The 18975-nt window shown below is 30.9% G+C and overlaps 1 long non-coding RNA gene across 1 annotated transcript in view; it reads right to left on the bottom strand.

The window, feature by feature from the left end:
• LOC146993383 (uncharacterized) overlaps positions 1-11358 on the bottom strand; it is a 295011-nt gene extending 283653 nt beyond the window's left edge. Inside the window, exon 1 of the long non-coding RNA XR_015038545.1 lies at positions 10921-11358. This is a non-coding gene — a long non-coding RNA (uncharacterized LOC146993383). The remainder of the gene's footprint in view (positions 1-10920) is intronic.
• Positions 11359-18975: the final 7617 nt, after the last annotated feature.

The raw sequence follows: 18975 nt of genomic DNA, 5'->3' as shown, positions 1-18975 counted from the left end.
ATGAAATAGGCTACCGTAAAGAAATCGTGTCGATTACATTTACTTTTTGTTCAAAATTATCATATTCCCGCTGACTGACATCAATGCATGGGTCTTTGCACTTATAAATAAATGTATATAATGTTTTGATTTTATGTTTAACCCCTTTACAAGGATTCAATTATTAATATTGTTGAGGAATCACCTTGCTTTTACTTTAATTTACTTTCATCATGTTATATTCAAATTAACTTTTTTCTAATATTAATAATATGTATAATGCCTGCAGTGTTCGGTATATATAAAACACTGCTGATGTAGATACTGACAAGACGGTTTTGCTTGTATGTCAGAATTCCCGTAATATTGCGATAACTGGGCAACGAGTAATTCTGCATCTGAACAAATTAGCATCATCAGAACTTTAATCTCGGAAGGAGTTTCAGTCAAAAATTGAAATAATTCTTAGCCACAGAATGTTGTGCTTTACTTGCCTTTATTTATCCATAAGCATGAGTCAATTTTGGTCCTGAATGTTTCTTCCAATTACATTTAATTGGGCATTTAGCATCTAACTAAGGCATGTACATAACGCATTTTGTTGTCATTTAGCAGCCTTTTAAAATGCTGCCAGCTTAAGTTTTCATCCATATGTTTGCATAAAAATGAATTAAAGTAACAATATTAGCATTAATTAATTAACATTATTTTTAAAGGGACCAGCTGTGTTTATGCTGCCGTAAAATTTTCTTCATAATTTGAACAATATTGATATTTTATTCAAATCTTAAAAGGTTCTATGAATTAATCAGTTTTCTTCGCAAGTATTAAATTTACTGTAACTGGAAGGACTTTGACCTCTAACCATTGTGGAATACACATAAATACATTCTTCATTTTTCCAGCACAGTAAAATTTAGGAGTTTATTTCAAATACTTTTTATATTACTCTAATTTACGCAAATAGAAATATTGAAAATACTTATGCGGATAGAAATTAAAAGCATATATTTAAATTTGTGTCTTACAACGAGCGTAATTTCTGAAGTATTTGAGAGAATTTGAGAAGTGAAATTTTGCTTATAAAATACGTGTTTTTCAGAAAGAAGTTTTAGAGAAAAGGCACTTAACTTATATGCTAAAATCAAGCAGAATAATTATCACATTGTATGCCCTCAGCAACTACCTTCTGTGCATATTAGATGTATCTAAGCTATTCGAATCCAAATTACTTTTATTTCTCCAGTAACAAACTTCTGAGAATTTCTTTTCATTTGAGAACTTCTTTGTTTAAAATGCATATCATAACATTTCTCTGTTCTACACACCTGTTAACATTAGTTACAGAAATTAGATTTAAAATATTGTTAAGAATGTTATTGTCTTCCTGAACGCTTTAGATTTAAAGAAAAACATGCTAAAATTCCTCGTAAGCTTCCACGGATAATACTTTTGAATAACTTACTATAGGTCTGTTTATTAGCATAATAGTATCCTCCCATCTGACAAGAGATTTGTTTAAATTTCTAAAAATTTATATTGATAATAGAAGAACTGGCAATAGAGTCCACATCCAACAGGCATAGAATTTCTGTACTGGCAGCATGTTGTGATTTGTTTCTCCCGTACAAGTTCTCAGAGTAATTGTCTTGGCCTTTAATGGACTTTAGTCCTTTATGAAGAGAAAGGTGATTAAAAAAACTTCACTGAGGCAAATAAAAATCAAATCCAGAGAATATATGATTATTTTAATTAAAATCAGAAAAACTCTAAGAAATTTTAATAAAGGTTTAGAAAAAATCGTCGAAATCATTTGATTTTATTTATATTGAAGACGCTACTTTGTTAGAAATATTTTTTTCAAATTATTTTAGAATACATATTCTGTCAGAGCACTTCGTAAAATTTCCACTATTACTAGTACAAAAATCCATACTGTAATACAAGGAAATACATGAATCATAAACGCCAAGAAATACTCATAAAAAAGCAAAATCGAGAGCAAATAACGATAAAAGAGAAAATAAGAGAAAATGAAAAAACAGAAAAACAGCAAATGTAATATAGGAAAAAGTTACAAATCCTAATAGAAGATTAAAGAAAGTAAGTGCATTCATTTTTTTAAAATTATAAATCCTAATAATATATCAAACAGAGAATGCTACAAAGAATTATTTCTAGCTCAGAATGTTGTTTCGGGGATCAGAATGACAGTTTATCTTACATTTAACAAGATTATCCGTGTAGACAACTCGCAATTAAATGGGGAGAGGTAATTAACCAGACCCTGTGAGGGAAAAAAAAAGGAGTTTATTACAGAAAGATGGAAAATTTTCTATCGCAATCATTTGACGTAAAACAAAACTGCCTATAGAAAATATGGAAAGGAAAAGAAAATGAGTGTGATAGCAGATGATGTTTTTATCCACAATAGCTAGATAATTTAGCGGTAGGTTATGCAACATATGTAAACGTTGTACAATGAAAAGTAAAATGTTCTGCCTTTCTTACGCAAATTTGAACTCAGTAGCACTGTTTAAGGTTCTATTGCAAATGTTGTTCTTTAATGTCACTCATAAATTAGTTTTTTTTCATTTCTAATGTGCTTTGCTATTCATTATTTACAGTGTGTTTGTTCTCTTTGTTTGCAAAACTGATTTAATTTTGTAACCAAATGAACTTAGAATTAAACTGCTTGAAAATACAGGCGATATTTTTCTGTTAATTGTAACGCGGTTATTCATCATTTCCCAACGCCTAATTGACACTGATGTTGAATAACCGTGAACGTCCTCATTGATAATATACCTTTATTACTTACACTTACACCTTTGCTAAGAAGGTGTAAGTGAAAATTAGCTATACAGAAGGGAATTTTTTTATGCTCCAAAAAACGACCCTCACAGATTGCGCAGATAAAATAGCGTTAGTGTACCATATTAGACTAATAATTTTAATAAATCTCTATATGCAAACATATGGCCATTCTTTAATTTCATTAAGTAATCTTCATGTCGAAATGTGTATGGTTCCTGTCTTAGAGAAAATGTTAAAACTGAAGAAAATTATACATTCAGCAAGTAACTTGGATATGAGATTTTAATTTCAAGAATACAGTTGAATGTTAAATAAGGTTATTTTATTAAAATAATACCATCGACTCTGTGTTAAAGTAGTCCCAAACATTGATAAAATTATTAATTTTACGTCTCTATAAATAAGTTTTCTGATTCATTAAGTGCTACTTAAGGTTTTTCGTTATTTTAATATCCTTAGTTTGAGTAATTTGTATAGACATACAGCCATATGGAGGAGTATTTGATATTTTTAGCTTCCTGAAACAAAATACTTAATTTAGTCCTCTTTAAAGTTTTCTCTCAAAGCATGCTGCTGCTGATAAATTCATTCATTATATTTCAAAAATTAACATTAAATTTCATTCATGAAACGCAGGCCAAATAAAAGTAATGTTTTAAATTTATCAGTACCATATCTAAGATTTTTCTACCATTATTCCTGTAAATATATATATATAATAATTTATTTCCTAAACAATATTGATTAATTGATTATATTATCTCCTAAGTTTAATTAAAGTAGAATTATTTTAAAAGAGTGAATCCATACTGGTAAGTTATATTTCGAAAGATGTTTTGAAGTAATTTGAAATATTAGTTATATTTCGAAAGATGTTTTGAAGAATTTCGGACACCCAACACTTATAAGTCAGACACGAAGAGAACACTTTGCCAACTCCCCCACTAGAAAGAATGTAAGTTACTTAATACCTTTTCTGGCCTTTATATCTTCATGTACATTCACTGTTCTTATTATATATTATTTTTCACATTTTTTTATATTACTTTATATTGTCTTTGATTTGTTTTTACAAAGTTTGCATTATTTATCTTATTTTGTAATCTTCTATGTTTATTTCAACTTTACTTTGAATTCGATTTCATAATGACAATTTCCAATGTTTAATTTTTACAAATAATATAGAACTCAAATGCATAAATATGAAGGTGTCGGGGACGGTTACTCGGGTTATTTCGGATTTCTCTACAGAAATTGCTTTTTACTCCAAATTGAATTGACTAAATTGCTTCATAAGAATAAGTTCTTTGAGTATCAGCATTGGTTCATAATCCCTTCTATTCGCGGAGATATTTGGCCTGACTAGAATTGCCGGTTTGGCTTTAACTTATAACTCAAGTAAAGACGAAACACCTTCGTATTTACGTACTTTTATCAATTATTGTTCGTTGAACGGGAGTTGGTTTGTTCCCCTTGAAAAGTCAACTAATTTCCGATCAATGACAATGATTACATGTTTTTAATTTTCCTTTTACAATTGAAATTTTATTCTTCATGATGATTTAACTCTAGTCCCTGTTAAAACATTATTAACATTTTGCTTTCAAATTACTTCAAAACATCTTTCGAAATATAACTTACCAGTATGGATTCACTCTTTTAAAATAATTCTACTTTAATTAAACTTTGGAGATAATATAATCAATTAATCAATATTGTTTAGGAAATAAATTATTATTAACTAACTTTGCAGCAATTGCGCAAGTAGTAGTAACTTGTTTTCGCACTAAATGAATTTAAGATCATGTAACATTATATATATATATATATATATTTAGCGAGAGAAAATTCGTTGTAATTAATTTTAAGCACATAATTATTTCATGAAATTTAAGGCATACATGTCCTGGAAATTAATCCCGATGCAAGTAAAATTTTATACAGTAAATTATGTTATAGAAGAAAATTTTATGTCTGAAATTACTTAAATAATTTTAAAGCAATGTAAGTAAAAATGTAAAAGTAAGTAAACTTCTTTAATTCTGAAGTTCGAAATTATGTGCCTCTCTAACATATATTATATATTTTTCCCTTTAACCGTCCAAAGTGTTTTAGCCATACATTTAAAATGTAGTAGAAGTAAAATAAGTAATGACTGGATGCAAGCTTTTCCACACTATAAGGTATTTTCTCCCTCCTTTCAGCATGATTTCGTGGTGTAATGGTAGCACACTCGACTCGTGTTCGAGAGGTCCATATTCGAGTCCCGGGAAGGGGCATTGCACATTTTTCACGCTTCCTGCTTCAAAAACCTCTAATGATTCTACAACTGTTCCCCGAACTAAAAAGTGTCAGACGATAATTCGTCATCACCAGTACTTAGGAACTGGGTCCCCTAATCCCCAGTCGTTCTTTAAAAGAGGAAGCCTATAACGTGTTTTCTCCTTTCTTTCTCATGCTTTAATGGTGTAAGTGGAAGCATACTCGACGCGTGTTGGACAGGTCCAGGGTTCGAGTCCCGGCGAGAGCACTGTTCATTTTCCACGTCTCAAGCTTTGAAAAAAAAAAAAAGTTGATGCCTCTATATATACCATAAACAGAGGAAAATTTAGAGCTTTGGAATCATATTTTCTATCAAGCTTCTGTGTAATTTACTTCAAAATAAATTTGTGATACCCTATATTAAACAAGACAAATTCTTTCGAAGAACGCATACATTTTTAATGCATTAAACGTACCTTACACCTGTTGCGTATATGTTTAATCATTATCATTCGAAACGTTTGTCTTATCTTGATGCACTTCCAAGTTAAAAAATAAAGAAGGACAATGTTATGTTTAATCAAAAGAATTCGCTATAGACCACTGATAAATTAATCCTTGAAAATCATTTGTAGAAGTTACAACAAATTACAAAATACTTTTGATTCAAAAAAAATGTTCCGGCTATATAACAACAATATTTCAGCTTTGAAGAAATAAAAGGATCTCAAATGAAACTTTTCCATCTTAACTGACAGTTGCAATCTTGATTGAAAATATCTTTCTGCACATCACAAATCTTAAAACTGAAGTCAACTGTACTTGTTATTTCGTCAGTTACGACGTTAATTACACGCTTACTATTTCATCTTATACACAGCTATCGAAATGAAGGACTGTATATTGAATACAGTTTCGATGAAATTTTTAACTCCTTTAGTGCAAGCTAACAACTTCTGTGTTCTCAAAAACATATTCTCATAAAAATAAAACTTGCTTTTGACCCCAAAACTAAAATTGCAAACCCATCCTAAATCGATCTAAATACATCACGAAAAACTCCAATTTATTTTATGTTATTGTGGTAAATTTCAAGAATTACGATCTTGTAATGATACTGTAAAACATTTTTCTCTCCTAAAAGTTGGGTTTCATTAAAAATGTACTTTTTCAATTTAGGATCTGTAACTTTTAAAAATGCATGTCACGTATCTTCTAATGATGGAAGGAAACTTTAAGTGATAGGAAAAGTTTAAATCAGAATCTGTTTAGTTTACAAAGCTATAATACGCATGTGGTCTGTTATGTATTGAATATTTATTAATTTCGCCATAAGTTCCTATTTTTCCTGTGTCCTAACGTATACATGGGAACCATCAGATCCTATATTTGTAGGTTCGTGATTTTAATACATGAGATATATTAATGCGTTTAAAATTCAAATAAATAAATGTTAGTAGATACTAATATATCATGTCATGTTGAATAAAAGCTTGAGTAAGGTCCCTCTTTCAGAACAAGACCACGAATCTGAATCTTTCTAAAGTACCTAAAGAAATCTTCGAATGGTCCTGAATAACTTAGATTATGCTTGTTAAAATGTGCGTCGTATGCCAATTTATTTATTCACAGTACAATTCAATGTTTACCTATTTTCATTGTTCAAGTACTCATTTTCTGCTTTTTAGAAAGCCATTAATAATGTATATGCATGACATGGATCTGTAACATAAGTCATAGTTTAAATTCATTGTTTTAAAGTTTTAAAGCCATTGTTTTAAACTCATTGTTTTAAAGTATGTGGAGCTACATATTAAAAATTAGTTCCTTTTATCATTTAGTGCACAGCTGTTTTAACGCTATTTCTTGGAATTTAAATAAGCTATCGTTTTATCGTTTTTTTGGCTATCTCGATTATAACTCATTCTTATATAAAAAAGTTCACTTGAAACTTACAAATAAAACACTAGCTTGTAGCAACTGTAAAATAAGTTCAACATTTCGTAATGTTATTTTAAAACTGAAATATATTGCTTCGTTATGCAAGAACAGTTTTAACTGCTGGATAAAGTCATTTGCTGTGTAAATTATCTAATAAATGAATTAATTTTAAATTATTTACGGTTTTAGGATGATATAACATACCATCTTGCCCGGAATATAACCTTGTCTCTTTAAAACAACCTTGGAAAACCTAATATCGTATATGCATAGCTTATAATTTAAAAATATATTAACTAAATTAATTACTTATCCTTTAACGTTTATGTTAGTACATTTCAGCACGTCGTCCAGACGGTTTAGTGGTTCGGGAGCCTACTACAGTACCGAAGGGCCCGGCTTCGAATCCCGGAGAAGACATGGATGTTTGTAAATGTATAGTGTTCGTGCAGCATGGGGGCACTCTAAATATGAGGTAAGCCAAAAGTCCTCTCAAGAGGTTGGTGATAGTTAAAGAGGGGTAGGAGACCCTCCGACTCGTCCTCCGGGGTGCTCTGCATCAAAATTAGGGCGGAACTAAGCGAAGACTTACTGTCACCTGTACTGTGCTCAACGCTTTTGCCAACGTCAGGCAGGCGCAATCTTGCTCTGCTCGCCCCGATTATTTTCGTGGGCTTGTTCTGATGTTACTGTCAGGCAAACGAGATAAGTCACAACAGTAATAACTCCCACAAGGTATGGTATTCATACCATTTAATTAGCTTTCTTGTGGAATACAAGGTGCTAGACAGCTAGAGGAGGTAAAACCATCTTTCGATAATACACTTTTTCGGGGCAGATTTATTCTGTTTCTGCAAGCTGAAAATTATCCGAGGCACCGAATTAATAATATTACAATATTAACTAATAACAATACATTAATTTGTAATACAAAAGAAATTTAACCCACGCCAAAAAAAATCTTTTTGACAGTGTAAGGGTCTGGAGATATAGTACAGCTTTCTCCACTTTTTGTCATTCATACTACGTTTAATTGATATAATATAACAAATCTAATTTGAGTAAATTTTTGGTTTCAATTTTTCAAAAAATTTTAAATTGGCCATACCATTAATCTGATCAATTTATGATATATTTTCTTATTTGTTTTTCTTCTGTCTGTTGATTTTTAATTTTAACTTAATACATATCTACAAATTATATCTTAGCAGCATTATGCGCAGGAAAGGATTTTTTAAGTCCTTATTGCATATATTTTTCCAAATTTAAGTATATATATATATATATATGTACATGTCTGAATAAACATAAAATAAAAAGCATTTCAAAATCTAATCCAGTTATGCCCTGATAGTTGCAACATATGGCGGCAATATTGGAAAATAAAAGTAAAACAATTAATTCTATCCCATATTCAATCCGGGGGGGGGGAATTAGAAACTTGTTTTTAATATTGAGAAACACAGTGAATAACTGCATGAAAAGATGCGAAAACAGTTTATACCAAATTTGAAGAATGCAAAAAGAAAAAAAAAAGTAATTACATCTTTCGCCACGTCGTCTTCAGGGACCTGGTGTAACTGGTGAACTAGAAGCGTGTGAAGTGTATACAAGACCCTTTTATTAAGAACTCAAATATAAGCTAAACAGAAGCCATTCCTGATCCTGGTGCTTACACACCAGCCAGCATTTATGGCTTAAACTCAAAAGTAGATTTTTAAATTAAAACTAAATCTAAGTCTTATTTAGCCCAAGTTTATGCAGAGATATTTAAACACTCAGATTGGCCATAAACTACACCGGCGAGACGGCAGAATTTGCAAGAATAACGCAACGCCGTAAACAGGAATGATATCGTAGAATCTCGATTAGTAATGTAGCTTTCAGCAGGCGGAACACGCTCTGACTTTAACAATCTCAAATCTTCGCTAAATTTTCATTCTGGTAGGAAAACGGAAAGGGAGAAGTGACAGTAAATATTCGCAACATAAAATAATTAAAAAATTAATACATTACAATTATTAAATTAATACATTACAAAACAAAGAAGTAAATGAATCCCCCTGTTTCTGAATATATTTAAATTTTCGAAATAATAGCTGCTTAACTGTTACATTTTCAAGAATTTCAAGAACACTTTCTTATATGCTTATTGTATCATGCGTTTCATATGTTGCTTGCTTGTCTGCTGTTATGTTAATTATTTAGAATCTTTCTGCCAGACATTTTAAAATTTTTATTTTGTTTTTTTAAACAAATTTTTGTTTTCATTTCAGTTCCAGTTTCGTTCCAGTTCTCCGTTCTATTGAAAAAAAATGGGTAGTTTTGCTGTATATATTCTGACCTGTAGGTGTTTGAGTGATGAGGGCACAGACTGGTTTGTGGTTAATTGAAGCGTTAAATTCTATTTAGCAAGTTTGTGTCGTCGTCCTTTAAGACTGATTCAGCTGCTTCTTTCGTTATACTAAAACCCTGACGACAATGTGGGGAAGCATGTAAATATTTTTTTATTCTTTTCACAATTTCTCAATTTTGCTGTTTTACCGTTTAACTGTTTTTGCATCTTTTCAATTGTTCACATGCATTTATTTTCATTCAATTTTGAAACTTTTCATGTGTTTGTCAATACTTACAAAAAAAAAAAAAAAAAAAAAAAAATTCTACCGGTTCTACCGGTTTGTTTCAGGTTGAAAATGGGATGGATTGGAATTTTTATTTTTATTTCACAATATATATACATATAATTATTTATATTGAAATTTCCTTCATCTTTTAAACATGAAAAAATATCTCTGAATATATGTCTATAGGTACATTTCTTCCATTTGTTTTTGGCAACAACTACTGGTTAATTAAGCATCACAAATGCTACAAATGTTACAAAATGTTCTAAACAATTAATCTGATCCTTTTTTTTTTTCTACTAAGTTAGCTTTCAAAGTTTTACAAAATAGTGAACATTTCTGTTATTTTTCAGCGTACTTATAATAACTTCTTTTTACGTGTATTTGCTTTCATGAACTGCATTTATTACATGATGAGTCACTTTCTATGAATCAAATGCCTTTAAAATTAAAAATGAATACAATTAATGCTTAATAAGATGCATTATTATGAGTTACATTAATATTTTCATAACATTTCAGATTTTCTTACTTAAACTTCAGTGAAAAGTTAATAAATAGTTAAGAATTTGATTTTTTTTAACTTAGCATTCTGTTGCGTATAGGCAGCTTTATTGAATGCTGTTAGAATTTCTGTTTCGAAAAGTGAACCACATTTTAATGCTTTAATTATTTCATGCTTAATGATTTGACAAAGTTATGATAGGCTTTTGAAACTGCGATTATTTAATTTTTTTTTTGGGGGGGGGGAGAAACCAATAGTCATTATGCATAAATATTTTTAACGAACGTTTTTTAACGTGATTCCTGCCTGAATGTTTTTACTCATTTTATTGAAGCGTGGAATCTTTCAAATTTATTCAAACTATTGATCTCTCTGAGACCATTTCCTAAAAATTTGGCAAAGTGATATATTTTCAGATATTTTTCCTTTAGCCATGCTTATAAATATATTAAATAGCTTCTCACGATTCAGGTGCTAACATTTTTAGACAGCCGGATACATTTCCAGTTTTGGATAATTATATGAATATTATTAATATAGTTTATTGGCCTAACTTTCATCACTAAAATATTGCCTTCTGTAAGATTTTACATTTGCATTTGTATCAGTTTTCTTTAACTACGCGTTTTATGTGCTCATATATATCTGAATAAAGTAATTATTACTTTAAAAAATAATTCATTTAAAACTATAGAGGAATAAAGAGGCTGTTGAAATTAAAATCAATTGTAATTAATGTATGCTAAATAGTGATCAAAACAACCAAGAAATAAAACGACATCATGTACTTACCTATCTATGGAACTTTAATACAGGTGATATTTGGCAAAAAGTCAATAGGGATTCAGTTTTTAAATCAACGGACGTTCACTATAGTCATCTAAGGATCTTCACGAGTATACTAAGGAATAACAGACAATCAAATCTTCCGCTCAATTCAAAAAGTATTACGTCGCAGCTAAGCCTAACGGAGCAATGCACGCGACACACGGGAGAATCTCCCTCCGAGCATCAGCGTCGAATCGGTAAGAGTCCTAGAGAGTTGCTCTCCATCTTCTGGGAGATGCTCTTGATTTCCAAGCTGAGAAAGAATTCTAAATATGTAAGAGAGTCACTGTTGCACCTTTTGTCCGGCAGGAAATGACCACACGGTCATTGCGGTCATTTTCCAGCGTAGAGAGCGACCTCACGGTAGGGGGAGGGGGAATCGGAAGGGGACAGAGATGGAGGTAGGCGGAAGAGGCGGTGTGAAAGAATCGTTGCGCGGCTTGAATTGCGCATTTAGTCACTTCATCGCGTTCTTCTCTTCCGTAACTTCAATCACCACTTCAAGATTCCGTTAGTGATGACCAGCGCTATCGGATTGCAAAGAAAGATTCTATAAATTTGTCTAGAATGGGAGGGGGTTAATTGTACATTTTTACGAAATGTGAATATTTACTGAAAAGAAGTTCAAGTAAATAAGGATGAAAACTATAGTTTAATATTTTAATATTGTGAATTTTGTTTTATTTCGTATGCTGTACTGATGAAATTTTTTCAAAGACGTGCTTAAGAGACTGACTATTTCATAACTACCTTAGATTGGAGAACATGCATTTTTTGCTTAATATCGTATATGGTAATTTTCAACGTAATTTATATTTTACCAACCTACTTGACCATTCAAAGGTATTGTTTCCTATCTGGCTGCGGAAATGAAAAATACTTTCATTTATTATCTTGAGAACATCCTCGTTTTCCCTGTACGGAGGTTCAAATAATACTGTCAGAGAGATAGCCTTTTACTTTATCTGATAATAACTTAATTTTCATGCTTTCTCCCTTTTCGATAAAACGTTTCGTAAACTACTTAAATCGAAAGAGTTACCATTTCGAAAAAGGGGCTTCCTGAAGCTTTCCTTAACTGAAATTTTTCACTAATAACAAAGTTTTTGGTAATATTTTAACTAAAGACTGTTATTTATTTTCATTTTGCATTTATTTTTATTTTTATATAATTATTATTATTATTATTATTACTATTATTATTATTATTATTATTATTATTAAAGACTTAAGCAATATTGGCAGACGGGTGGGTTTTTTTTTTTTTTTTTTTGTTGTTGTTGTTGTTCATCCTTCGTATCCAAGCAAAGAAATCAAATAAATTTAATTAAATGGTGCATCCTTTTATAGTATTTAAAAATTTTGCAAAACTTATATTTTTCCTTAAATGTCTAAGCACGGATATCAACATTTTAATGCATTTACCTCATAAGTATTTTTCCCTCCTTTCCGCATGCCCTCGTGGTGTAACGGAAAGCATACTCGACGCATATTTGAAAGATCCAGGTTTAGAGCCCTGGCGAGGGTACATGCACATTTTTCAAATCTAATTCATTCTAATTTCACGTTCATTTGTCAAAAAAAAAAAAAAAAAAAAAAAAAAACTGAATGACTCTACAAACCATTTCGAATCTTTCAGACAATACAGTAAGAGCAATTTTTGTATAAAAATGTCGTATTCTTCAGTTTTCAGAAATACGTTGTTTTAAAAACTTTTTCTTCGATACTAATGTTAACCTGTTCTTAAACAGACGGCATTCAATAAATTTTAAGTAAATATTTTATAAATAATTTTTATATTTTCATTCTAGACTAAACTCAACAAATAATTTATAAATACTAACTTATAAATCCTAAAAAAATAGTAGTTTAGATAAATTATTAGTAAAAATTACTAACTGAACACCGTTTAGGAATCTGTTCGTTTTAAGTTACATTGAAAGTAAATTATAAAAGTTTGAAATTCTAATCTGTTAAATTTAAATTATTTAACTCAATTTGATCTCGAAAAATATTTAAAAAGTGAATTAATGTAGAATCGCCTGGGAATACTTTTTATATTTATTTAATATGGATCATACCCCCGATACAGAAACAGCATTACGGTCACTGACATAAATGCAATATTTATTCTCTGTAACAAATGTTGTTTTTTGGGTGAATTTTTTCTGATTCTTCCTTGCAGTGACTAGCGATTTATCCTAATAGTCTGAATAACAGATGTTATTTAACCGGTTGATCAGTTGGTTAATCCGTTACTGTGAAGTCCGTGTGGTCTATCTGCATAAAAAAAAAAAAAAAAAAAAGGATGCTTTGTGGGAGGACTTTGTGGAAAACTGGAATTGACGTTAAAAGGGTAAAAATTAACACGTGCAACGCCAAGGTGAGTTATTTTGCTATTATTCAGCATTCTCGAGACAGCATAGCTACCGGCATTCAACGAAACTTTCAGGATCTTACCCATTTGGTCCCTAGTGTGTCATGAATGTTATTTAAGGGTTACTTTTCGGCTGCAACTTTCAGCGCAAGTAAAAACGCTTTTTATAGTATTTTGGAATTATTTATAGAAGAGGATGAGGTGCATTTAATCAATCTAAGTGAGTAATATTTGATGAGCCTAATTATATTATATAACATTCTCCTTTCTATAGAAGGCAAGCAAACTTTTTGAATATGAGGATTATTTATGTTGTGAAAAATGATATATAAAATTCAATGTGCATGCTAAGGAGAACTTACTGCTTTTTATGCTCAAGCATTTCTTCATTTACTTGAATGAATATTGGAGTTTAACCAGGAATATCTCTTACTGATGCAAAGGAATTTTAGTTACTAAATTCGAATCGGAATAATGTATTGAAGTTAAAAATTTAAAACAAGTTGATTAATGGAACAAATTTCGTCTTTATTAATTATTTTTATTTACGTATTATACAACCGATTTTTGGTAAAAACTGTTTTATTTGCAGTATTTACTCGCATATTTCGCACCCTCGCGTTCTTCCCCCCCCCCAAAATTTGTTTCATCAAATATTATTGCACTTTTTAATGTGCTATTTTTATCATTGAAGTCTTTCTTCAGAAATTGTATACACCAAGTATTTTCCCCATCCCTGTTTTCAAGTGTTAAAATTGATAGGAAAAAGATTAAAAATATGTGAATAAATACGTGTGAAAAATATATGAGTTATTATTAAAATTTAAGCATGAAACTCAACAAGAGAAAAAAAAATCTTTGAGCCAAAGCTAGATATATGTTGGGCTGAGGGAGGCACTTGCCTCCGGAAGAAATGAGAAAATTCATGAGTCAAAATGCAAAAGAGATTTAAAAGAGATACTTAAAGGATAAAAGACTCAGGTGATAAAACTCTGCTCTGCTTTGCTGACATTATGGCGAAATAATTCTTAATTAAAATAAATTTTATTAATGTTACATATAAAATGTGATACATGGGGAAAACCTTGTGTAATCCATCTGCACTTTAATCAGCGCGACTGTGATAGGATACAGTTTCTTTCTTTAAACGAGTAGTTAATTAGTTAGCGTAATTGATTTACATTGCTCTATTTTTTTGGTAGCCGTTCTGCAACAAGAGATTCATAACATTATTGAAAAATTTAATTCAAAAGAACTTAAACTTAATAAACTGGAATAATGAAACTACGGGGAATTAGTTTCTTTTCCATTCAAAGCGTTTTGAGTGAGAAATGATCTCCTTAAATTAAAAAATATTTTGTATATAAAGTTGGTTGATCGGTTGATGTGATTACGACAAATCCTTGAGGGCAGGGATCTGCCTATGGGGAGGAATGACTTCGTGGAGAACTTTATAATCTTGCATATGAAGAAAAACAGTATGAATAAAAACAGAATGTTCCAATTAAATATCTAACTTTCGCAGAGCATCTAGGTTAAATCCCACTGACTATGCTGAAGAAGTTTTAATTTCAATATTGATCAAGATATGGAAGGAAGCTTCGAAGTTTTGCAATGCAGTGACTGACATCCGTCACATATTGCACGGTAAGTTGAAAATGTTGAGCATTATTTAAAATTCTTTACTTAAATATTTGTAAAAATATAGCTAAATCAAATGATTCGACATGAAGTAAAAATTTCAATAACTAATTTTCTATTATTTTTATAACTTTATCTTATGATGTAGCTTATAATTTTTCTTTTCCCGCTGTAAATTTATTATAACTTATCGGTTTCTTAACTTAGGTTAACTACTTAGTTCTAACTTAGAGATTCCTATTTCTTGTTTAGTTCGCTTAATGCGATTTCCATAGTAAACATTAATTGATGGAATTATTAATCACGTTAAGCGAAGTTTTTTTCATATAGAACATTGAGAAGAGAAAAAAGCCATACCTTACCAAGCCTATCACTTATCTTACCTATTGGAATAACAATTTCAAGTACATAATGTTATCGTTCTGATTAAGCTGATCGTTAAAAGCTCGTGAAAATCAGTCTTTATTATAAAGAGTAAGAATTTTAAGGATTTAGTCTTTTACTTTTAACTACTTTAAAGAAAGTAAAAACTAATTTTCAGTTTTTCACAATTTCTTCCACTAAAATCATTAAATGAACGGCAATCAAAATTCACTCTGCAATGATTTCTATGAACTTATTTTATCATATATTATATAAGAATGAGATATATAATATGAGGATCTTTTTTATCATCATATTATATATATTATATCTATGAAATTATTTTATCATAGCATTTCCATATTATATGATATCATATCATATGGAATTATTTTATCATATAAAATATATATCAAACATACCTTTTAATCTCAAAACAGCATTGCTCAAGTAACTTTATGCAGTTAAATTTATCAAACATTTATGCCGTCTACTGTTAATATTTTGATACATTTTTTACTTCAACATTAGAAAAATGGTACTTGTCTTACTTCCAGTTACATTTAATTGAATTTATTCCAGCTGTAACTAGGCATGCATTTATTACAAAATAATCTTTGCTATATTTCCGGTTTCGTTTTACTGGCTCATTGACGTGTGCCATTTTATTTGTTTGTCTTCTATTCGAGTAAACATTTTATTATGTTTATTTTTTCCTTAAAAACATTCAGTTATTTTTCACCAGTATTAACAGTTTAAGTAGCGCGCTTATTTAATTATTGAACAAATTAGAAAAATGCATTCTTACTTGAATGAATAGTAAAATTAAATTCAACAATCACATGATGTTTATTGTTATGCCTTTATCTGTGTAATTATTTTGTATATATTTGTATATTTATGCGTTTAACTGCTATATATGGTTTAAGGACATGCCATTCTGTAGGATTTTATATCAATAATATCAGTTAGCTTACTATTTTGTCTTTACTATCCCTTCTACTTTCGCCTAATTCCATAAAAATGAAATTTAATTAATGTATATAAACGCCGTTTTCTTAAAGACAGAGCTTTTGGCAGCTATCGCTCACCAGTTACTCTGCTACTAAATTGAATTATCTGCTTTAGCTTCTGATATAAGCTAAAATTTAGCACATCTCGTTCAAGTAGTGGTAACGGGCACCAATAAAAGCCTGAAATTCCAGCTGTAGAAGCGCAGTTCAGGTTCGAGCAAAACCGAGCCAAACAATGAAGATAGACTGTCAGTAGCACTAGAGAGGCTGAGTCCTTCCTAGAAGCTGAGTCCGGTCAAGTCCAATAGCTAAGTTTATTCAACAAGAAAGCTGAGGTCAAATCTTGTAGCTGAATGGATTCTACAAGAGAGCTGAGCTGAAGTCCCATAGAGTGGCTATGTGGTAACACTGAGTAACTCAGGAAGTGAGAGTACTATGAGATGTCCAAACCTACCGCAAATTTTGTTGTTTTTTTTTTTTTTTTTTTTGCTTATGCTCACTTGTCTGACGTTGTCAGCCCAAGCCCACGAAATTCCTCGTGGCAAGGAGTGCTAAAATACGCCTGCATTTGGCAGCAGCCTTGAGCACCATTCAGGTGACAGTAAGATTTAACTCAGTTCCACCCCCAATTCTGATGGAGGGGGGACGGGTCCTAGGGTCTTTCACCTCTCTGCCCTTCCACCAAACCACTTGAGAGGACTTTCGGTTTGTTGCATATTTAAAATGCTGCCATGCCGCACCGACACTATACATTTACAAACATCCATGCCTTCTCTCGGATTCAAACCCGGGCACTTCCTAACGGCGCTAACCACTATACCGATTAGACGGAAAATTTTGTTGTTGTTGTTGCTAATGGTCACTTGTCTGAACTATAGTTAGCCCTAGCCCACGAAAATCTTCCTGGCAAGGAGCACAAGTTTACGACTGTCGTTGGCAACAGCCTTCAGCCCGTTACAGGTGACAGGACGATTTAGCTCAGTTCACCTCCCCCAATTTTGATGGAGAGCATCTCGGAGGGGGACGGTTCCGAGGGTCTCCACCTCTCTTCCTCTACCATCAACTTCTCGATAAGGCTTTCTGCTCGCCACATATTTAGAGTGCCCCCAAGCCGAACGGACACTATAAATTGACAAACATCCACGCCTTCTCCAGGGTTCGAATACGGGACCTTCGGTATGGCACTCAGCAACGCTAACCACTATACCGGTTGGGCGGCACCGAAAATGTTATTTTTATTAACCTATGTCGCATTAATTTCTATAATCAAGTTGGTTCAGCAATAAAACAATATTTTAACTGAAGCTTTTGCGTTGCCTACAAAATTATCTAAATCAGATATTTGCAAGTTTTGAAGAATTAGAGTAAGATTCAAATCCAAAACTTAACACTTCATTAGCCGCATTTTGTTTCGTTAAATCATCGAGGCCCGAGTCAAAGCTTAGTTAAGCGCAAGTTACTTTGTATTTAACATTTTGATTTGATTTGAACATTAGTTCCGAATTGTCCTCAAGCTGCATAATTTGTGTTCAGTTATATTTTTAGATTTTGTGTAACAGTCTGGCTAATGTGTTAAAAAACAGGTTTTCTATAAACTTTCATCTGAGGTTACATTTACTGTTTTTTAGACGGTAAGATGGGAGATCTGTCATCCCTCTGTATTTACGATTCTAGGAGTTAGAATTTATAATAGCGTGGACTAACTGTAAGAAAACAATCAGTGTAAACCGTAATGAAATCCAAAAATCTGGAATCATGCATTTTTGCTTTAAAAGTTTCATTTACATTCTACTCAAATGATAGTATTTTCAAAATCAGCCAACTAATCATTATTTCCTGTACCTTAATTCTTAATCCCCCTTGTAAGAAAGTGGGAAAAATCCCAAAACTCTTTAAAGAACTATTTTAGAATGCATTTTATCACTTTTGAGTAATAAAAGTTCACCCAAAATACAAGATGCGAAGCAACTGAATGAACCTGAGGTTTACCGAAAGTGAATATTAGAAAACAAATTAATAAATAAGGAAAACAGTAAAAAGACTCAGCATTTAGGGGATGTAAAAGTTTTATTTTTCATGTGCTCAATATCGATAAATGGATATTAATTGCAGTCACCCAAAACTCAGTTAACTTGAAAACAACGACTTAATCTATTTATTGATAAATTCATTTCATAAATATTAAGTTAATATTGAAAAAAATTTCTAATTGCATAAATTGAGTCCTAATATTAAAAAGAAATCTTATCATTAAAAAAACAAAGTTTTGTATTATTAACAGGAAAACATCAGAAATCTTTTTCTATGTCCGAACACTTATAAATCCTAGTTTCATGTATGCTTACCATAATATTTACAATGTATTTTAAGTATATATACACATAAAATAATAGCTTATCATGATATATTTTAAGGTAATACTTTAGGCAACCTTTATATTTACACTGTTTTCCCATTTCCTGTCCTAAATGGAAGGAAAATATGTCTATGCACAGATAAAAAAGTATGAAAAATTAAGATCGAGATTTTGACGGATATATATTTTCTGATAATACTAATTGTTGAAATAATTGTAAAATTGTTGAAATAAGTGTTATAATACTAACTGTTGAATAAATGTATAAT

The sequence above is a fragment of the Stegodyphus dumicola genome, chromosome X1 (genome assembly GCF_044657685.1).
Source record: "Stegodyphus dumicola isolate Sdum_Otavi_A_Nest chromosome X1, ASM4465768v1".
NCBI classification, from domain to species: domain Eukaryota; kingdom Metazoa; phylum Arthropoda; class Arachnida; order Araneae; family Eresidae; genus Stegodyphus; species Stegodyphus dumicola.
This window is presented reverse-complemented; position numbering and strand designations above follow the sequence as displayed.